The sequence below is a fragment of the Topomyia yanbarensis genome, chromosome 3, assembly GCF_030247195.1.
Source record: "Topomyia yanbarensis strain Yona2022 chromosome 3, ASM3024719v1, whole genome shotgun sequence".
In the NCBI taxonomy this organism is placed as follows: domain Eukaryota; kingdom Metazoa; phylum Arthropoda; class Insecta; order Diptera; family Culicidae; genus Topomyia; species Topomyia yanbarensis.
The window spans coordinates 33147183-33171454 of NC_080672.1; the positions used below are offsets into that span (position 1 = coordinate 33147183).

At 37.4% G+C, this 24272-nt stretch overlaps 1 protein-coding gene across 1 annotated transcript in view; it reads right to left on the reverse strand.

Annotated features, from left to right (window-relative positions):
- LOC131689655 (5-hydroxytryptamine receptor 1A) overlaps nt 1-24272 on the reverse strand; it is a 172232-nt gene extending 147960 nt beyond the window's left edge. The window contains exon 1 of the mRNA XM_058974896.1: nt 23333-24272. The gene's annotated coding sequence lies outside the window, so the exon portion shown is untranslated. The remainder of the gene's footprint in view (nt 1-23332) is intronic.

The following is a 24272-nucleotide window of genomic DNA, read 5'->3' on the forward strand; positions in this document are numbered from 1 at the left end:
CTCTGAGTCTAATATAATTTCCTATATTCTGTTCGCTGCCGAAATACACAGTAATAGTTAATTATTTATGGAATTTGATTTCGTCTCATCAGAATCCGACACTAACTTGGTGAGAGGACTAAGCTAGCGCCGGATTAACGCTAGATCCAAAAAAAACGAGACACAATTCGTGTTCCTGAGCAAACCCTTAGTCAAGTGTAACGTTCCGCAAGAAAAACAAATAGTGTCTCCATTTGTTTTGGGGCTAGCGTTGAGTCCTGTTACTAAGTTAGTGTCGGATTCTGATGAGGCGAAGTCAATACCCAATAATTTAGTTACAGCTGTTGCACTCCTCACGCGCAATGATGGTTTTAAAAAAAAAACTTAAGCATTAAACTCTTAAATCATGTTTGAAGCTATGAAGAATATTTCAAGACACTTTCTGTTTATTGTAACAAAATGTGCAACCTTGTCGTAAAAAGACCGTGATTAATTGTTTTCTGACATTGTCTCAATTCAGTAAGCTGAGAAGCCAACATAGCACAAAGCCATATTCCATTCTCATTCTCGTTCTGTCTTTAACGAATTCGTCGGATTGCAGAAATTTAATCACTAGCTTACATTTTTTCAAAACTGGGAAGATCCCGGTTAATTAAAACAGTATTGATCAAAGCTTTATATTGAATGCTTTCAGTATCCTAACATCAGTTTCTCCTCCCTGCTTTCGCGATGAAACGAAAAAAAAAGACTTATCCGTTCAATAAACATCCCATTTCGTCTATCGAAGTAATCATCTTTCTGGCATTCGTTGTGTCCCAAAATAGTCCCCAGCGTATGCCATATCTCACTGTATCTTCGCTCGAAATGCAATTGCTTCGAAACAAGGAAATGTCGTAGAAAAGAATATTCGGCACCAACGAGAAGGCTCTGCTGATTGCGCATCCAGTCCCCACTGCATGACCCGAATACCGCCCATCCACTCAAATTCTGCAAATTTTCACCAGCTGCAACTAAAATTGAACGATACCCTCTCGTGCCGTACGATTTTGGTAATTCAAGCACGCGGTCGGTAAACAAATAAACACCCAACCACCGCCGCCGCCGTCATTTGCGAGCTCACCGACAGCATCGTTGAGATGCATAATAACAAACTGAAACTCCGCCACCGGAAAGTGCTTGGTCGGAAGATCCCACCAAACATAGGAAAATCTGGCAAATAGTCGCACTGGAAATTTTCACGCATGCCACTTTTCCACTACGACGAGAAAGATTTTGAACCAAATTCCGACGAACTTTTCCTATTTGTAGCGCATAGCAGCCGGGTGCCTGACTGCTTCCGTTGATCGCATCCCAGCCATCGCAACATTTCTTGTTGGCTGGAGTTGAGCTGTGGGAGTAACATTGTTGCGAAACGAAGATGAGCACCAACGGAGATATCGCCACCAAACCGCGGCAGAGTTCGTTTGTGTGGAATTTCGAGAACCTTTTTGTTATCAATTCGGCGGCGAATAATGGTACATTTCATTGTACGTGCGCGGATGCCAGTGTTTGGCGTTATCCATGCGTGGATAGGCAATGATAACGTTTTGGGAAAAAATAAGCAAACAATTTTTTCCCGAAAACGGAAGCGGACTAATCGATTTTTTTTCTTGCTTCGAGTATGAAATCACACAATGGAAACACTTTTTGGTAAATTTGAACTAGTATATTGAAGTAAATTATCACTCTCACGTAGAAAGTCGTCACTGTAAACTATTCAATTTGAGACAATGTATTACTTTGCTTCAACCAACGGATTAAAATGGGTACTATGACAATGAGAATTGGGTGTAAATGAGATCAACACCCTATGTAATTTGCAGATATTGCTTTCAATATCTTGCAGAGTCTCATCTACTCGGCAGTGTTAGAAAACACTAGAAGTTACTCTTCTTGAAATCGAAGTACATTTCGTGGAATACACTGGAAAAATTCTAATTTAGATAGTGTATCGGACCAGAAACCAAAATAAATTAGCTTTCGACATAATGCCTGCATTTTTGCCAAAATATTTATTTTACCCAGCATGGCATGGCCCAAAGGCACCACTGCAGCCCTACACCCAAGCACAGAGACATGAAAGCATGCTACAAAATGTCATTATGTACGCCATAAGCAGTGGTTACCATTTTGCACTCGTTTTAGAGTAAAGCGATTCTCTACCGCCCGTACCGACCCCCCCTTTCGTTCGAGCCTTTGGGGAGAAAGTTTCAAAGCATCCCAGCGGCTTTCATTCAATTATTAACGCATCCGCTGGTCTCCATGACCGGAAATGTGTGGCCATTCTGGGGGAATGTTTTCCTCTCGCGTTAATGTGTTTCCTCGGTCTGTCAAACTGGGCAAACAATTGCATGCCGCCTTGCTGCAGAGTGTAGTTGTAGGATTTAATGTTGGAAGAATTACGCAGTTTTGTGTCTAAATTAAATTAGGCTGCGGAACATGCTTTCAGTAACATTCGCGAATCGTGTTTAAATTGATGTTGCTAAGACTCGATAATTTTAAAAATGTTCATACATAACTTTCTTCTCGAATATATTATTACAGTCAAATTATTTCATGTTGGCTAATGAATTGCATTAGAAATCAAGTGCAGATTATTCCATGCTCCTAGAATATAACATTAACAATTTTATTAAATTTTTTCAAAAGCCACAAATTTTAAAAGATGCTGCAAATTTTACAAGGAAAAAATTATTCCCAACTTCGTGAAAAAAGTGTTTGTCACGGGAAAGAGTTTTAGCTAGTAGGATGGGGTAAAGAGTTACACAAATCTGGATTCACGTTGATGAGTGATACGATCTATGCAACTTGCAGCAGTGTTATGTGTTTATTGCTCTGGGCAGCCGGCAGCTGAGAATTTCTGATCGATTTATCACTTATTGAATGAATTTTTATCGTGTATGAATTTTGGAATTATTATTAATGACAATTATATATTGGCTTCTTTCTCCGTGGACGATTGAATCTTATGTTAATATTATTCGCGCGCGTTGTTATGCTATATAAGGCACATTTTCAACGGTATAAAATAAGCCCTGCCGGAATACCTGAAAGGACTATCTTTGTATGTCGAATATACAACCGATGACATACGCGTATATGCAAGTACTCAATACAATAAGAACAGTTAATATAATTTATTGATGATTGAATGGGCTAAAAGTAAATAAATGAATATGATAATAAAACAATTGTTTTTCTTGCTGATATGACTGCCGAAAATTGGTAACTGGTTTTGAATTCTTCTTGCGAATTGTCAATTCTCAACCTTCATACATAATTCAAAAGTCATCATTCACTCAGACAAGACCATGCGTATTTCCCACGCGCATTAAATACCCAGTGGATTAGTTTCCTAGTTGGTCAAATATATGTGCAATTCTGAATAAAACGTAATGAAGACAGCTTAATTATTTGCATTAAAATAAGATCGGAAAAAATAGTTGCATAACCGAGGGGGTTCATTTTAACAAATAGCACTGCTGATGAATCACTTTATAAAAATAAGTAATAAGGGACGCGGACGCACATAGCTGACCACCGCCCGCACAACTTAATATATATTGAAAAAAATGGCGCCCTTTGTGACGTTCTGAGGAAGGATAGCTGTGCGTGAAATTTCAAAACTACATACATCCTGTTGTCTTAGGATCGATTTGGAACACAAAACTAATAATGAAAATGAACTAAATTTATTGCAGGAATGGTCTAAGGCCTAAGAATGGCGCAGACTAACAAACATAACACTATGACAAAATTCCTACAAAAAATATCGATCTGCAAATTTTCCCAACGCCCTAGCTGCACCTTTTATTCACGATTACAAACACTCAGGCTTGGGGACAATTTTTCGCTAGTGGTCTATCCCTCGCATGCTTGTTCATATGTCAGTGGCGCCATCATTGCGAATGCGGCCACCGTCCCAACTACAAATATATTTAAAATGACTGTTAAAGCGGGTGAATCATTGTTTTCGAGTGTTATGTCTGTTAGTCTGTGGTAATGGTGCGATATCAAACTTTGAGATCGATTTTTAGCCCCCTTTTCACTTTAAGGCTTCACTGAAAATAGTGGATGTAAAGAATTTTATAGGTCATTCCTCCAATGAAAAGGGATTTTTTTTTTCGATAGGTCATAAGATGAAATCTTTAAATTGAACCGTTTTCAAATCAGATTATACGCATTGTTTTGAGATACATGCATTTAAAGATTTGAGAACAATTCTTTGTTGGAACAGTGTCAATATCTTGTAGCAATTGTATGAAATTTGGAGTTTTGGACATCACTAATTACGAATCAGAAGTTAGTTTTCCGAAATCCAAAATGGCCGATCCAACATGGCGTGGGTATTTCAGCCAAAGGCGAGAAAAAGATTTTGTGATTTATAAACTCTAATTTGAGTTAAAATGTTGCAAAATAAAAAAAAGAAAATGGCGATTGCAATATGGCGGACTAAAATGTGATTTTAACAATTTTGACCAAAAATTTTCGTTTTTCACCGAGCTCTGTGGTTGTTTGACAACCCACGATTAGTCTTCGATGGTACTTATAACAGTCTTTTGTCTACCTCGAATTGGTTCTGGAGAGATATTCAGGCTAAGCATTTATTTAAGATAGTGACGAAATTGCAAATCATATAACTGATGCCCTGGTCCAGTTCAATGTCCTCGTAACTCACAGTTTTCAACTTCTTCGTAGACGTGCTGACATATTCGGTGTCGGTTTCGGCGGTAAATTGATTCCCCTTGAATGCCTTCGATAATGGTAGACTACTGCGTCTTTTACTGCCACGAGTGCTCTTTTCCAACAAATTCGATTTAACCGCATAGGCTTTTATGGAAACCACCGGAATACTAGCAGTGGTGCCCTATTTAGAGCAAACCCTGAAACACGTTCTCGAGCCCTGTACATATGTTCAGCGCAACGCGAAGCATTCTGGGAAGCAGCAAAATGCCATGAAAAGGTTTCTACCTGGAGCGCGCGTCTCTACCCGTGAGCGTCACATGGCGGCCAGGACACCGCTTCGAACAAGGGCCTGTAAAAACTTTTTTGATGCGCGGATCGAAAAAGCCGTTTAAACCAATACTGTAGACACTTATACCTTTCAAAAAAATTCAATTATTTTAAAATTTTTAATGAGAACCTCTTTTTAATCGGCCAATGCCAATTCAATTACCACATGTCAACTATTCAGCGTGCTGAGCCATTTTCATGTGATCTTTGTGAATCCGACTACGGAACCTCATATCATGTGATTTGCAACTGCCCAGCAGTAGCGTTACTGCGATTTCGAGTTTTTGGCCGTCCTTACATAGACGACGTCATGTTTGGACGATTGACATACTAAAGTTCCTTATCCAATGTGGTAAAGAGCTATAGGCCTTATCGCAGACGATTTGAACTACTTGTGAGTTTGAATTACCTGATGCTTGTTTTTGTGCCATTATTTCCCCCTTCCAATTCTACTTCCACCCTCTTCGTTTTCCTTTGCTGTCGCTCAGGAAATGATGAGAAGACACGGCAAGGCAAGAATATCCGACAACCTACGGGAAACGAGCCATTTGAGCCAATATGTTCTGAGTCCTGAGTCTGTTTGGAATGAGATTAACACAATTTTGAAAACTGTTTCCTACGTCTTCTGCCATTACATATAATGACATGGTACGCTTCCATCACGATTATGTTCGCATACTCGAGACCAAGCACACATTCCGTCGCCATCTGTCCCGACTGGTCAATCAAATCGCTCCGACAACGCCAGCAAATGGTTGGAAAAGTATAATTCCGGAAGTTGCTATAAGACTAATTTTCGCAATAATTAAACCTATCAAATGGTGTGCCACTGTGTCTGTGGTAGCGCCTGTGCGGATGATAAAGATGTGAAACACTCCTCCTGGCCAGGGACGCATGCAATAGAATCTGGCATCCGGATGCTGTTCCAGTTATGGTTTTCCATTGTTCCGATTCAGTGGCCAGTACTGGTATACGAGACCCGCCAGAGCATCGAAGCGTGCCTATGATAAAATATATTACGCTAGCTGTCTAATTTACAGGATGTTGCCAAAATGTCTACGTGCTTTTTGCTCTGGCCGCTGTTGCTCGGGTGTTGAGTTTGTACAGGCTCGACCGCAGTCGCTGTCGCTGACGGTGGAATGTGGCATCTACTTCATAGTTCCTATATAGAAGAAGATACCTAGCACCACAGCAAGGCTACAGAACTACAATTGAAAGAAACAACATGAAAAGTTCAGTTTCAACTTTTTATGCACTTTTCCACTTTCTTCTGGGAAGCCAATCTCTCCTCTGCTCCCCGGCCGCCATTTTCCCAGGGAGCTTAAATCAGATTTCTCTTTCTATCTTGCCTTTTCATGCATTGTCACTTACCATGGAATACGCGGTGAGCCGTGCTCCACAGGGAAAGCTTGCCAAGCCAGAAGGATTTATTCTGAGATTTACGCAAATATATTGCGATGAAGATTAAAGTTGCTAAGCAGTGCTTTCGTATTTGAGGACGAATTATTTATGAAGAATCGGGTCAGATCCTCTGCTTCCTATAAGTTCTGTCATTATTTTTTTGGGCGATTTGCACATCAATCTTGCGACCCACCAACAGGAGCACACTTCAAATAGAAAACGAGATGGTAAAATCAGAACAAATTAGTAAGAAAAGTCGACACAGAGATTTTAAGTATCTATTTAAATTAACCGGAGCAATTAAATTTTAGTGGCAGTCAACGTAAACGTTCAGCAGGGAGGGTGTGCATTTTTCCAGTACCATGCTTCCATTCCGCTTGTGCCTGTGTAGATTTCCGTGCCACTCTAGTTTGAACGACTTTAGCACTATTTGGCGGCAAGTGGTCGTTGAGGACTTCCCGGAGATGGGACCACTTGATTCAATTACGAAACTGTCCAACGTCAGCCATAATTCTTCGTTTTCGCTCTTTTTGCACCAACACTAGAAGCTCGACGGGTGACGGTTACTACATCTGCATCACTTCTTTTGGAAGACAGATAAACGGAGAAATGTTTGGAACGATTTGAAAACCACATCAGTACTTAATCTTTCCTGCCAGAATGTAACCGGTTGTCAAAATGAATGATTGAAACAGTCGCATAGTAAAGCTGTTTAATGTCGGCCACCGTTTCGAAAAGTTGGAAAACTCTTAAAAGAAGGCAGCAAACATTATTGCCTGAAACTTTTCCGTACCAGAAAAAAAGTTTAAGAAACTACAGACTTGAACTTATAACAACCATCAAAATTTCGACCATTCCGGATTACCTCCATTACTTATCCCTTTTAAACACAGGTAATCTCGGCAAGTGCCCGGAAAACAGACCAAAAAGCAACATTCTCCAGCCTTATCTTAAAAAATAAGTAGGATACACGAACAGGGGAATGAACCCCCTCAGGGGAAAAGCTGCATCAACATTGTGGATCCTCAATTATTTGCTGAAGGAGGATTGCTTGCGTTTCCAGCCGTTCTTCGTTCCACTTTTTGTGATACTTGATCCCACTCGAGTGTCATTTTTGCCCAAGTGCACTTGTTTTGCTTCATCCTGATATCACCCGGCTGGCTGGCTGGCTGACTGTTAGTCACCGGGGCTCTGTTCGGCAGAGCTGGCAACCATCATCTGGCTAGCGGGAACATCTTCTGTCCGTTGACATCGTTATCGGTGATTTTCCGTTTCACGGAAGAACCGGACAACGGATAGTACATAATAGCGAATGGCAGATCAGCTAAAAAGGATAGAATGGAGGCCAATGGAGACGTTTAATTAATTATTCCGTTTGATAAGGATTCTTCTAGAAGCCCCGTGTCGATGGATAAAATGGTGAAAAGTCCCGACATTGGCAACTATCGGATATGTAGATAAGCTCAGAATTTCGAATGGAATTGAAAACCCTGCTTTGTTATGTCCACTGCATACTTGCGTTAAGTTCGTACTAAATGAAGTAATTGGGTAGTATTTCAGATTAATAATGGCGGTGGTGAGCTATTTTCGTCCGTATGCCTTATTGTCCCTTTTTTATATATGTAGTAATTCATCAACAGCTATTTCTGAAAATGAGTCGGTCGTCAAACGGTGGGATAACAAAATTCTCACAAGTTTCCTATCTCATGCCTCCACGCGAGTCTAAGTCTATTGATGACATTTGGCCCTTAGACCGGCGACGACTGGGTGCTATCAGCCTTCTGCCGATAGTAGCAGAATGAGAGGGTGCGAACAGATCTAGTCGAGAAAACATTGCCGTAAAAATGAATAGTTGATCGGAAAATAGCCCCAATACGAATAATCTGACTAGTATCTATGATCACGGGTCAATACGTATTGAAAATTCGCCGCGTCTGTTTTTATGAACCTAATTTCAAGCTCCGTTATTGCTAACAAGCCCGTGCATCAGGTTAACAATCCTTTATATTTCCCTTCAGTGTTCGTTATTATCGCTCGTATACTTGTATTCCACAAATCTGATATGGAAAATAAGAAATACTTTCCTTGATTTATAACATCTCGCGCTATTTTTGCCTGTATAATGTGTCACTCCGAGTGGAGTTCAAATTGCTTTTGTTTAGGGAACATAGTATACTCTCGGTAGCCGGCTGCCCAGAGTTTAAAAAAAAACCAAAAACTAAAGAAGATCTCTTTTTCGAGTGATCGTGCACTCGAAGACTAACTAAACAACTACTTAATAAAATATGCTTTACAGGTCGCATCGCTTGCTTGGAGCGAATCCTAGACCTGATACCCTTCCAAACTACCAACTCCGCGACACCTATGGAAGAGTCTGATGAATCGTCGTCCTTCCGTTAAGTAGGTGGAGCATCAACACTTCCTGGCTACCTTATCCTTTATCCTTCCCCGTGAACGATGGAGATGGGGGCGGCCGGCAATGATGGCTATCATGCTGTTGAGGTTTTAATATGGGTCGAATTGGTATGAATTCCTACTTACCATTTCCTAAGCAACTCTTATTAGATAATCAGCAGTCAAACATGATGAAGTCAGTGTGCAATCCGCCAAAATCATCGTCACAACGCAACGCAACGCAACGCAACGCAGCAGCTATTTCTGAAAATGAGTCACTTATGTCACGCAACTATTTTTTCCCCATATTGCTTATTGCAAACAAGTAGCAGTCTTCATTTTATTATTAAATTTTACATATTTTATCGCAAGTAATTTTAAATGTTCGTAAATCAAGCTGACATTTTTTGTACTGAGCAAACTAGTTTCTTTGATTGTTTAATATTTATTTGAGCACTAGGAAATTAATTCACAGGGCATTAAGTAAACGTGGGGTATACGCATGATGTTGGCTGAGTGGAAACTGATTGTTGAACCATGTATGAGGGCCAGGAGCGGATCCAGAAAAAAATTTCGGGAGGGGTCCGAAATTTTAATTTTGCAATGAACATTGTACAATACGTTATGCATAAAGCCTCATTTAATAAAAATAAGCTTTGGTGGCCAAATTTGGTTTGAAATGATTTTAAGTTTGAAACTAATATAAAATTGAAACTAATTCAAAATTTCTCAACAAGTTGCTAATTTTCGGAGGGGGTCCGGACCCCCAAGACCCTCCTCCTGGATGAGGGTTGAGAATTGACAATTTGCGAGAAATATCGAAAACAAGTTACCAAATTGCGTCCTGTTAAATCATGTTCATTATAATAATTTTTCTTATTGTATCGAGTATTTTCATGTACTTTTGAGCTATACATGCACTGTATTGTTAATTGCCTCAAAACCAGTAGTATATGCATTATATTATTATTTGCGACAAAACTAGGAGTCTCTTCTTTATTTCTTCTTCTTCTTCCTCTGTATTTTCTAGTTTTAGCACATTGTAGTTATAAGTTAGTAAATTAGTTTCCTTTCATTTTTTGTCTCCAATCTTGTTCTAGTAACTAGCATAAAAACACGCGTGCGTGCAGGTCCGTAGGGAGAAAATCCGGACCTGGGAGGGGAGTCATTCCAAGATAAATTATTCGACTGTCAAAATGGTTAAGGGGTTATATACAACAGGGGCGGATCCAGAAAAAAAATTCGGCAGTGGTCTAAAATTTCGATTTTAAAATGAGAATTGTACAATTCGTAATACCTAATAACTAAATTCCGAGGGTGTCCGGACCCCCAAGACCCTCCCTCTGGATTCGCCACTGATATACAAATTCAAAAAAAAATTAAAAGGTTATGTGCAGATCTCGACCACGGTGACATTGAAAATGTAGTGTGCAATATAATTCGCGGCGTCGGCGGTAAAACATGATTATGAGTTAAGTTCTTTCAATGACCATGCGGCAGACTTGAGTACAACGCCCAACTCCTACATAGCAGAAGGCAAAGGTTTCTTCACATTTCCTTTCGATCATGGCCATATGAGCCTGCCTAGTCCTAGAATACCTATCTATCTTTCAATTTCATTGCTTTCGTTTTCTTTCGTTTGCCGAAAATAGCCCACGAAATCGATACAATTATCGAAATATCGCACGTTTACCCTCTTCACGGATATGGTCGCTCAAAGTATTCATTTTATCGAGTAGTCGTTGACACCTGGGTTGTCAAACATCAATTAAGTTATTTGATGCCAACGAAACGCGCACATATTTTATGTGTTTGGATATATACAATCATACGTGGATTAATCTACATGAAATGGAAAAACAGCGTTATATTTTACAGATACTTCAAACATTTTACATCGTTTGTCATCATATTAAAAGTATGTACAGTTTTTCAGCAAATAGCGGCTACTGCTATCGTTTATTCGTTTCCGCTCCGACGTTCAACGAGAGAATGAGATCACCCGAGCAATGCTGAAAGTTATATATCCGAGAATAACGTCATCGGCAAAATCTATACAGCCAATCAGTCATGGAAAGGAGACATCACAAGCGCTTGGCCGCTGGATGCCTAGATCTGTTGTCGTCCCCACGCCCAGCGGTAGAAGCGATCAAACGCAGCACTCATCGCAGCGTATTGTCTTAACATGTCTGACTGCTATTGCTGTTCTTTGCGGCCCGACGTTCGACGGGAGAATGAACTCTCCCGAGGAATGATATTTCTTAAATAGTCGAGGATGACGTCATTCATAGAGGCGTAGTGTGCTTGGTGCTCAAATCTATCGTACGAGACACTATAGGCACGAACAACTACTGATTCAAAAAGGCACAGTTATTTATAACTTTTCATGTTCGTCACGTAGTTGCTTCCTATTAACGGCTCTGTCTGAGAAATCTGCCTCACGAATGACAATTTTGCCTTTTTTCGTGAACTTTTCAATTTTATCGATTTTCAAAAGACTGCTTTTATTCCAGTATTACATTATTACCAGTATTTAAGTTAGGCGTTTCTAAGTCGGTTGGTGCATAAATGATTAAAATCAATTTAGTTATAGCGAAGTATTGTAACGACATATAATTAGCAAGGGACTGGAAGGTGAAGTATTTTTCAAATATTAAGAGCCATAGTACTCAAGGGAGAGCAAGGATTTGAAGTAAGAAAGTTTAGAAAATCGTGGAGTAGGGTCAATGAACAAGCTTAGAGTTTCCCGGGTACTTAACTCTTTGTCTTCTGCAACGCAGGTGTCAGGATCTTTGGCATTAAATGCGAATCACCTGAGTCTGCGGCATGTCCGGACAAGCGTAAAGTCAATTTAATGACTTATGCTGTCGGAGCCGACATCCGACAGCATAAGTCATTATTATTTAAAATTTGATTATGCCAATAATGAACTGATTTTTTCAGTATATGAAAAAATGTATAGGGTGGCTCGTTTTCTACCGATAAGTTCAATTGAACGATAATTATCGGGTATTGGTGAATATGGAATGCAGAAATATGAGTATGTTTGTGTATGTATTCGTAAAATTTAACTCAAAATATTGAACTTGACTTTAACTAACATTTTCCTTCGATATCTCTCACGAATGTTTCTTTGAAATGGTCTTCAGACTGGGGACCATTCATAAATTATGTAACGCTTTTAGGGAGGGGGGAGGTGGTCCGACAAATTGTGACATCTTGTTACATATGGGGGAGGGGGAAGGGGTTACGAACGTTGCGTAACATATTTTCACTGAAGAATTTTTTTTCAATGAATTTGTTACGTAATAAGGGAGGGAGGATAGAGAAATTTGTGACAATTTGTTACACGGTGGGAGGGGGAGTCAATTTTGGGCAATTTTTGCGTTACGTAATCTCACTTGAAATGCTGTGTAAGTCTGCACCCATAATGCCTGGAGAATTTCATATATTGTATTTGTTTGACGAAATAATACAAAACGAAAAAAAATATTATTTTATTACTACTTCAGAACTTGATACACGCAGGAAACTTTAGCATATTTGAACCAAAATAATGTGTTATTGAATCCAAACATTTATTGTTTATCACATTTATTAACTAAATTATTGGTTTAAAAATCTTTCTTTATTGAAACGGCAATAAATATTTGCTTTCAATAAAAACATATTTTAATTTCAATAACTTTCTTTTAATTTCTATAAAAAAAAAATATTTAAAAGGGAACGATAGTTTTTTTTATTAAAACAATAAATAATTTTTATTGAATGCAATCAATAAATTTATTTTCTCCCGACCAATAGTTTTATTTATTGAATTTAACCCATATCTTTATTGAACTTTTAATCTTTTTTTCTGCGTGTAGTATATAGCTTAATTGTTATTTCCTTATAATTACTTTTCGATCGGATCATTACAACTTTAGTAAAATTAATTTATTGGACGCTACTTTTTGAAGCACATGTCGGTACGGAATATTCGATGTACGAGGCAAATAACTCAATCCATTTCGTACCACAACGATGTTCTCGAACATGGATTTATTTTTAAAAAAGCTCGTTGCGATTCATGCGATATCCGTAGTTCCAATTTACAAATGAATTTGAAGTCATGAACTGTTGCTTCTCTTTAAAATAATTGGTACCCTAACGAGGGTATTTTTATTTAAGCGAAAATTTGTATTTTGGGTTGGGTAAACTCTTTATATTAATAAAAACTACTCTTAGGGAAAAAATCACCAATAATTTCAAAGTAAAGGATATCAAAACATTGACGTTCAAGCGCAAAAGCAGCCGTTTCCAGAATTTTCATTGAAAAATTATAATTATTTTATAAGCCGATCAAAACATGTATTGTTTGATACTCTAAGAAATGTTAGAGCAAAAATAATATTTAAATGTGAATGATTAGTGTAATAAGAAAGGCTATATATCACTGTTGGGTGGATATAATCAATTGTTTAATGTAAAATTCGAATTCAGTAACCCAAAATATTTTCAAAGAAATGTAGTTCGATAGAAAGATGAACGACCACTTTGTTTTCAGTAATGAAAGATGGCGTTTGGTCACGGGTTTCTTACAATAATTTTTTATTATATCTATCACCTACGTTTCGAAGGTCTATGCCTTAATCTACAGGGCAAAAAACACTAACAATATTATCTTTGTTATGTTTTATAAACAGTGTTTTTTGCCCTAAAGATGAAGGCATAAGTCTTCGAGACGTAGGTGATAGATTCAATAAAATATTATTGTAAGAAACCAGTGACCAAACGCCATCTCTCATTACTGAAAACAAAGTGGTCGTTCATCTTTCTATTGAGTTCTACAAGATGACGACACGAATGAACTAATAATGAATGAAGTTCATGTTTGACAATTCTCCAGTACTTTTCCAAATGGACGTAAGTAACAATGAGAGATTCTCTTTGAGGTCTTTCTCTTCTGTTCATTACTCGGCCATTTCAACATTTACTACTCTACTCTTTGCATAATATTGTAGTAAAAACCGTCGGCTTTCGATATGTACTGGAAAATTAGTACAAAGTGTTGTAATGACGTCGTAATAAACGAAATAGAAAGTAAACAAAGAGAGGCTCTCAATGTTACTTACGTCCATTTGAAAAAGTACTCGAGAATTCTTGGTGGTTTGTTTACTTTGTCAGGTGCATGAGTGCGAGTGCAACGGGCGCTCATCTGTTACATTCGAACTCAAGTAACTTCCATGTAAACAAACTACCGAGAATTGTCAAACGAAGTTCACCCGGCTCATTTTGTGGGGTTATGTCGGTTGGTGTAAAACCTAATTGCATTTGTGATAAACACTCTTGAAGAATGGAACCACTGTGCAATACTTATTTTTGGCTGTCGAACTTGATATTTTTATTCATCTTTTACTGAGATATCAACAGACGAGATCTCTGCAAACAATTTTTATTTGCTGAAATCTCAGTAACTGTGACGTTTGATAACAGAAGCTCGGAAAATATTTCGCAGAAAAACAGTAATCAAATTTTACCTTGGCAGATATATTGGGTTCCAAATTCACTGACCAAACCACTGTTTGAAAATTACCGAGCTGAATGTATATGTATTCTCGACGTAGGAAGTTCCTTAACATTTGCACGATCTGGTAAAAAAAAGATGTTAGATGTAACTCTCGGCTCCCACAGTATTACGCATGACTTAGCAAACTAGCATGTACTCAACGAACTCAAACCGTCGTTATCGGATCCTGAATATACAATCTTTAATCATTTAAATATCTCGTTAGATATTGTTCCGTATCGTAATCCCAAAGCTACGAACTATAAAGAGGGTTTGGTGACTAGGTTTTATGGGTATTTTCCCACGATTGATTCTCCAAGCGTTTTGAGTGACATCGTGGATAAAAAGCACAGCCAACAAAGAAGGTTTTCCGCTTCGAGTTGTGCGTGCTTCTAGAGAAACCTTTTGGTGGAATGCCGAACTTCTTATAATCAAAAAGTTGTGTTGAAGATTTTGGAATCGCTGCTACAGAGACGGGTCGAGGGCATTTAAGTGGGCCCTCACGGCTCACAGAAATGTCCTTCGATTCTCTGGGCAAAGTGGTTGCTTCTGGGCAAATGTTCGAAGTCTCAACGAACTCTTTCAAGTCCGTTCAATTAGAACTGCTAATGGTGAATACACGTCTGACGAAGATCTCGAGAAGTACTCAACTGCCTTTTTTACCTGCACTTATTTGCTCGTATAATTTATCAACCTGAGTCTGACCTCCTTCCTTCTCAAATCAGTGCAACGTTTAATCGACTGCTACATTCGAGTCGTTAGTTTGGGCGAGCACCCATTTTATGAATGCAACATGCACATCGGGAAGTCTACTACCACCCTGTTACACAATGTTGTGCACAACATTGAACCGGGGGTTCGTAAATTGATTTAGCTCATGAAAAAAGTTTGCTTCACATTTTTTTTAAAAACTCGTTTCTTAAGCAATTTTCTCGATAACACTAACAATATGAGTATTTTTGGAACGGGCTTGAGAGGCAGGTGATGAAAATGGATGTTTGGAGCTATTTCAAAATCCAAGATTACGACTTCCAATTGAACGAAATTCTGTATAACCCCAAAAAATGGCATTTTTGAATGTGCTTGACGAATAGATAACCAAAATCGATGAGTGACATCATTTTGAAGGCCACGATAGCGTCATCTAGTTGAGTAAAAAATTCTATAACCATATCATCAGAATCACTAATCACTATACCTCTATCTACTCTATAACTATTCCATTTCCAAAATGCCAACATGTTTAGGTTATAGAGATATCTTAAAATTCACCATCGTGAATTTCAAAATGGCTTTATGCATTAATTTTCGTAATCTACTCGTCAACCCCTTTCCGAAGATATCGATATCGTCGAAGTTCTAGAAAATTTATCTGAACCGAAAATCGACACCTTGAATTTTAAAATAGCTCCAGGCATTGGTTTCCATCATCTACTTGTCAACCCCATTCCGAAAATACCCATATTTTTGAGGCTATCAAGAATTTATCTAAACCGCAAGTCCCCGTCTTTCAACATGGCTTCAGACATTGATTTCCGTCATGCACTCATTCACTCCGTTCCAAAAATATTCATATTGTTGAGGTTATCGAGAATTTATCACAACCGGATCCCGCCATCTTAGATTTCAAAATAGCTTCAGGTATCGATATTTCTGTTATGCACTCGTCAATCCTGTTCCAAAATTACCCAACTTTTGTTAGGGAAACAGTTAGTTAAGAATATGTTAAATTTTATACAGCTTCATACTGTATTGCACGAATTCTAACTTTTGTACAAGCTTGGTTCGTAAAAAAGATAGTTCGTTATTTCGATTTTATTTCGTAAAAAAATTACGTAAATCGAATATGACGTACAAAAAGAGTTCGTAAATGGAGGTTTCAGTGCATTACGAACAGGATATACGCAATGCTTGGCAACAAATATCTGTAGAAATAAGGAAACGGAGTGTCTGCGGATGTCCTCAAAGCGGTGTGCTGTCACCACTTTTATGACACCTTGTCGCTAATGGCTTTTTGAGGAAACTAATTGGGTTTGGGTTTCCTATATATGATTTCGCCGATGATTATCGTATAATTATGACCGGTATTTGCATTAAACACACTTTTGATTTGATGCAACAAATCTTATGAGTTGTCGAGCAATAGTGTTTTTATGGTGGACTATCAGTTAATCCAAATAAAACATCAATGGTGCTTTTCATGCAACGATGGATTACAACTGGAGCTCGTCAGTTGTAGTTCATTGTGAGCTCCTTTGCCCCTATAGTCGCTCTAGTGTTCCAATAGTTGTAACGACAACAACACTATTGGGTCACGTGTGTCTATACTGGATGAGACGATTTCAACTACAACCATTAGTTTAAATGCAGGTATGATATTTTTCCCGCTAGGTTGCTCAAATTATCAATATTCTGTTGCGGTTAAATTATCAGTTGGAGCTCGCCTGGTGCTTAAAATAATCTCAAAACATTCGATTCGGAAATCATACACACAGATTTGCTCTATAATTTTGGCAAAACAAAACACGATTTTTTCGTTGTTTTGTGGGATTTTCCATCATAACTCAACCCATCTTTCGGTTGATGAACATTAATGCAAACAATGTTTCCACAAGTAGGGGACGGTGGGGAGTTGTGAACCATGGGGTGTTGTGAACACCTTCAATTCCCGCTAAGCTATAGATTATAAAAATATGGTTACTTCCTTTAAATGTTGCTACTGTCATGACGTCACTTTCTCATTAGTAAATGTTGCATTAACACTCGGAATACCAAGGGGGTAAAAAAATGGGAACGCTTACTTTGACCGGACATATCTCAGCCGTTACAAATTCGATTTCAAATCTGTCTTCACCAATAGAAAGGTATATCTTTTGTGAACACGTCGAATTAAAAAAATAGAAGAATTGAGTTGTCTACCGTAAGTTAGATTAAAAAGAGTATAACAAAGTCAGTGAGAAAAAAAAATGGGAACGCTTCTTTGACTTGCCATATCTTAGCTGTTTGATCACCAATTTTAATTCTTTCTTCACCATTGGATAGGTAAATCTTTTATAAAATCAGTGAACAAAGAATGATGGAAAACAAATTTGTATAACCGAAGAAATTGTAAAAAAAGTAATTGAGAGTCAGTACAGACGAAATGAGTGTTTCTGTTCAAACAATCGTTTCTCGACCGTTTGTCAACCAATTTCAATTTTCCTTACACCAATGCAATCCTTAGAGCTTCTAGACTTGTAATATATGCAATAAATAGTAGATTTTCAAAAAATACTATACTTTTTCGAGTTTTTAGGAGATAGGATTTTTACAATGTACGTGGCATACGGTTGATTGAAATTCTTTGCGACTTGTTAGTTTTACGGTTTGAAAATTACCTGTTTACTAAATAGCCCTACATATTATACATGGATATTATTATGTCAAAATGTTTGCACAAACGTGGAGAAACACAATATTGTATGTAAGTTACTAAATAATAGAGTGTGTTTGGAAATTTGATGTAGTTGGCAAATAAGGTCAAATTCAAAGTGATGGCATACACTTTTATATATACCAATCGATTGTAATTGATTTTGGCTACAATTGTTGCAAGATAAACTTTTCATTTTTTCCTTTTTTTATTTCGACTATGTTAGTCACATTTTCTTCTTTCTTCTTCCGGTTGTCACGGTAAAGATAGATACGTCTACCTTTATCAAGGACACATGATAGTGAACTCAGGTGATTCGTAGTTATTCTGCCTAAGCTCGACCCTCATTATCAGAAGGCAAAAATTAAGCCCGCACGATATTAAGCCTGTTCTAATGACCCTGCCACTTCTAGTTTTCCGATCTGTTTACTTCACATCCTTGCTCTCACTTGAGTACTATGGCTCTAAGTTTCATAACTTTCCCTACCCAGTAATCTCTAGCTAATTGAATGTCGTTAAAACGTAAAAAAGATAAACTTTTCATATTTTCCCTAAAAAACGACAAAAATACGTAGAAGTACAGAAATTTCGTCTGATTGGCACATAAATGCAAATTCAAAGGGATGACCTACACTTTTGTATACACCAACCTATTATAATTGATAGCGGCTACAATTTCTGAAAAACACATTTTTATATTTTCTCAAAAAATAGCCAAAAGTACGTAGAAGTACTGAAATTTCATTTAGTTGGCAAATAACGTCAAATAACGTCAAATTCAAAGTGATGAACTATACCTTTTTATATACCAATCGATTATAATTGATTTTGGGTACAATTTCTGGAAGAACGATTTTTATATTTTCCCAAAAAATAGACAAAAGTACGTACAACTACAGTAATTTCATTTAGTTGACAAATAACTTCAAGTATTTAAAGCTATCACCTATGCAATTTATACACCAATCGGTTGTAATTGATTTTTGGCTACAATTTCTGAAAGAACAATTTTTTATATTTTCTCAAAAAATAGCCAAAAATACGTATAAGCACAGAAATTTCATTTAGTGGGTAAATAACGTCGAATTCTAAGGGATGATTTATACTGTTTTATACACCAATCGATTGTAATTGTAAAAATTGACAAAATACAAAGAAGTACAGCAATTTCAAATAGTTGGCATATAACTTTGAATTCATGTAACATAATTTGGGAAATACTGTCTTAACCACTATTCTCATCAGACCTTACTCCCTCCGATTTTTGATCACTGTAGTCATTTCTAAGAGGAAAAAATTCATCGAAATAATACCCTCCATATGGTCGCCGATGGATCTTCGGTCTTCGAGAATGAGAAGTATCATATCAACTGGATTGAAAAATTATGCGTTTCATCCAAGACGAAGAGAAACAAAGATGGGAGCATTTGTCACTATTAAGTGTATTAGCTTTTTTAGTTGTTAAATTAAACATGGTGTCCGGGACCCTGGAAGTAAACATAACCATCCGGACGAGTATGTTTAAAAAATTTCTGACATCAGGATCGGTAACAAAGCCAATTATGTCATTTGTTTATGTTTTTCTTCTTCATGTTCTCCGATAAAGCAGTTTTATCGAAGGAAAATGATAATCGTACTCATACATAGAAAAATGTGGCCACCTGGCAGTCTTGCGTTTCATAGATGTTAAATTATTCGGTTGTATTTGTGGCATCGCCATTTTTGTGATTCTGGGTTAAATTTTCAATAGAACCTCATGGCGGGATTTTTTTTGTTTATAGAGGTTTTAACTTTAGAATCATTCGCCTCTGTTACCGGGTTAGAAGATTCCATTTTAAAAAGATCTCAAAGCCTATGTACGGGGTACGGAATCGATCCCAGTTGAGCTACGTACAAGGCATTCGATCCCCATGATGAGATTCTCTTTGCCTACTGTTCGACAATCGTCTTAGGGCGCCAGCGGGTGCTCGTTCAGTGAGCCATTTGCGCGATTTCCCGAGGGTTAACTATCAACAGCTGAGATAACAGTATGTCCAGATTTTCCCCTCAAATACACTAAATGAAATTTCTGTACTTCTACGTATTTTTGGCTATTTTTGAGAAAATATAAAAAATTGTTCTTTTAGAAATTATAGCCAAAATCAATTATAATCGATTGGTGTATAAATTGCATAGGTGATAGCTTTGAATACTTGAAGTTATTTGTCAACTAAATGAAATTACTGTAGTTGTACGTACTTTTGTCTATTTTTTGAGAAAATATAAAAGTTGTTCTTCCAGAAATTGTAACCAAAAGCAATTATAATCGATTGGTATATAAAAAGGTATAGGCCATCGCTTTGAATTCAACGTTATTTGCTAACTAAATGAAATTTCTGTACTTCTACGTACTTTTGGGTATTTTTTGAGAAAATATAAAAATGTGTTTTTTTCAGAAATTGTAGCCGCCATCAATTACAATCGATTGGTATATTAAAATGTATAGGTTATCGCTTCAAATTTAAAGTTATATGACGAATATTTTAAAATTCTGAACTTCTTCGTATTTACTGAATCGTCCTAACACACTCTATTATTTAGTAACTTACACACAATATTGTGTTTCTCCACGTTTGTGCAAACATTTTGACATAATAATATCCATGTATAATATGTAGGACTATTGAGTAAACAGGTAATTTTCAAACCGTAAAACTAACAAGTCGCAAAGAATTTCAATCAACCGTATGCCACGTACATTGTAAAAATCCTTTCTCCTAAAAACTCGAAAAAGAATAGTAATTTTTGAAAATCTACTATTTATTGCATATATTACAAGTCTAGAAACTCTAAGGATTGCATTGGTGTAAGGAAAATTGAAATTGGTTGACAAATGGTCGTGATACGATTGTTTGAACAGAAAAACTCATTTCGTCTATACTGACTCTCAATTACTGTTTTTACAATTACTTCAGATATACAAATTTGTTTTCCCTCATTCTTTGTTCACTGATTTTATAAAAGATTTACCTATCCAATGGCGAAGAAAGAATTAAAATTGGTGAGCAAACAGCTAAGATATGGCAAGTCAAAGAAGCGTTCCCATTTTTTTCTCACTGACTTTGTTATACTCTTTTTACTCTAACTTACGGTAGACAACTCTATTCTTTTATTTTTTTTAATTCACAAAAGACATACCTTTCTATTGGTGAAGACAGATTTAAAATCGATTATGTAACGGCTGAGATATGACCGGTCAAAGTAAGCGTTCCCATTTTTTAGACCCCCTTGGTAGTCCGCGTAACTTTTTACCCCCTTGGTATTCCGAGTGTTCATGTTCTTTATGTTTAGGTAACTAGCGACGAAATATACCAACCAAAAATTTTTTTTACTCGGTTTTATTTGTGGTATGTGGAGTCCCGTTATGTAATTGATTTCAAAGTAAATTAGCGCAAAACATTCTTTGGGTAATTGGCTTTCATCGACAACAAAAATTGGAAGAACCTTTAGTGTGTCGATCGATGGAGATACGTTTTTTTCGAAGATATGTAAAGTGGGGAGTTGTGAACCACCCCTAGTGGGGAGTTGTGAACCGTACATTTCAGTGGGTTATAATATTTTTTAAGTAGAACAGTATCATAATTCTAAAATCAGGGATGAATCATACACATTATGATATAAAAATGATCAATTTTATGAGAAGACCAGGATTCTGCCACAATTCTAATTTTCCCGTGCCACAACCACGAATTCATGTGGCTTGGCGCGAATCATGTTATCGCCGACTCATTGCGAATCAGATCACTTTTCCATTTCATTTTAAGTTTACAAATATCTTAAAATTTATCGTCTATAGCACTAATAAAAATAAATCACAAAAATATTTCATCTCTTCTACGATGGCGCACAACTCCCCACCAAACTAAAAGTGCTGATTCCCCGCATTTTACGCATTCTGTCATATTTCAAACAAGACAATGATTTTTTTTGAATTGCTTCAGCCTGCGGATGTATTAAGGTGTGCTTAACAAATACCAGGTCTAACATTGAAAATCGACCATTTAAGGTGGTTATGCTCCGAAAACAAAACTATGTTCACAACTCCCCACCGTCCCCTACAGATTTATCTAAAAGGTACAGTTTTATACGCAAAAATATGTACGATACAGAATATTGGGGAAAAGAGAAGAATTATATCGGTTTTTAGTAACCTAAAATGTTATACTAATAATGGTAAACATCGTAAAAATACTCTTTGTGTTCTTTATAGAGAACCTAAAATGGTCGATATATGTTTATTGACAACAGATGTGATTTTGTGCCGGTAAACTATTAATAGCCTGATCCGACCAGTTCTTGCTGTCAATATCCGTGCGGCACGACAACAAATCACAGGCGGAATTATGTTCATAGAAGAAATTTCTTTAATGCAATCGTTCATTCATGTTATGCAATAGGGCGGTGCTAACAACACAATAATATGCTCGCACGCCGGTCTGATTGCACGGATTAATCACGGTGCTAATGATGACTTTTTCATAAAATCCTTTTTCTTGCGTCATTTATAGTAGTCGTACATTTTACTTAATGAAAACAAAATTGCTGCGTGTATTTCCGACCTTGCAGCTTAATAATCTAGCAATTATTTCGGATTTCGGTACGACGGCAGTTAATTGCATTCAAAAACTGGACGCTATTCCTGCAGAAAATGTTGAAACCCTCGTATTGAAACGTCGCGAGTATTCCACTTCTAAATTTGATGCTGCTAGGTGTAATAGAAAAAACTATCCACAAAAAATTTTATATGCCTTAAATTGGTACACAGCATAGTAACGCTATTGCATGGTATTCCAGTGCTCCTCTTGAAAAGCCGTCATCGCATCCATTATATTTTGAACATCAAGAGCAAGTAAGACAGTTCTTGAAAATTTCATCATTCCATTTTTCTTACTGAGATATCCGCTCACGACTAGACTACGCTACAGGTTAGTCCAAACCTAAGTAACAACTAATACTTTGATGGCTCATTAAAGTATATTATATTGAACAGATCCAGAATTACGAAATCATCTATACATTATAATCCATGCATTGAGCATATGAAATATAACATAAAACAATATGGAATAAATCAGAAAATGCAACATTCGAGAATATTTTGCTTACTCGTAAGACTGATAGGTTGCTAAAATTATCAATATTCAGATCTGGGTAAATTATCATTTCAAACTCACAGCAATACCATAAACATTTGTTTTGTTTTTTTTTTTTTGTTATTTTGAGATATATGTATGCAGAATCATTCCATGGCCCGAATTTTTCTAGCACTGAATTTATACCGAAATAAGCGATTTGGGAAGCATTCACACAGCTTTGCCCATAATTTTCGATAAAACAAAACCACACCTGGTTGTTTTGAAGAAAGAAATCTCAGATTTCAAATTTCTTACTACCCTAAAATTGTAATTGTAATTGTAATTTTATCGAATACGGTATCGTGTTAGTTTACACCTAGTATCAGGACAAGCAAATAAAATGGCATATCATCGATAAAAATTCTAACTTACCGTCTCTCACCCTGAGAACCTGGCCTAGTTATATTTCAGCACTATGTTCACCCTCTTTTCTTCACTTCCGTTGAAATAGAACTAAACGGTAAGCGCCCCTTTGCCTTCCAGCAACTTACACTTCTTCACAAACTAACTGATGTCCCACAATTTGTCATCACTACTCAGTGTCACCGTGTGCAAACGCTTCGGGGCGTTGGTTCACAATTTCCTCTTTCAAGAGGGAACTTTTCAATTTCATCCACTTTTCAGAAACAACACCGGCGGCGGCAACATTGGAATACTAATAATTAAGCGCTTTTTGAAAGTAGATGGCAGCTAGCACGATCCTCAGTGACTACTCTCACCCGCCAACTGTCACCTCTGCTCCAGGGCATTAATAGCATCAAACCAGCAGGAATGCAATCAGAACTAACCACGTACCACGTGTCATTGCCAGTGGAAACGACCGACGCCCACTAACAGTTTGACCCAAGCGAAGTGGTAGCCGAAAAACTTTCGTCCACACAAACGACACCGACAACAGTTAAGCTTTTTCGTTTGCCTTCTTCGCTCTCCTGTGGTTTCGATTCCAACTTCGCAAACTTACACATAATTCATTTGCTCTGCAAAGGATTACACTACACTCTGCAGCACAGATCCAGCTAATTCCAATGGTAAAGTAAAACTGCCCTCTGTGGCGGGTGGGTGATCAGAGGAACTGTTTATTTCCGTTCTTTTTTTCGGTTCCGCTGCGGGACAGCCAACACCGGCAACAATGATGTCACAATTTATAGCACATGACATTTGCAGCAAGCGTGCACCCCATTTCCAGCTTCCAGCTTCGAGAACTTGGTAGACCGACAGACTCTGATGACCAATGTGTATTGACCTTCTCTGAACAACAGACCGTAGATTGGGTAAAGACAAACGCACGCCTAAACTCGCGTCCAACACCGGC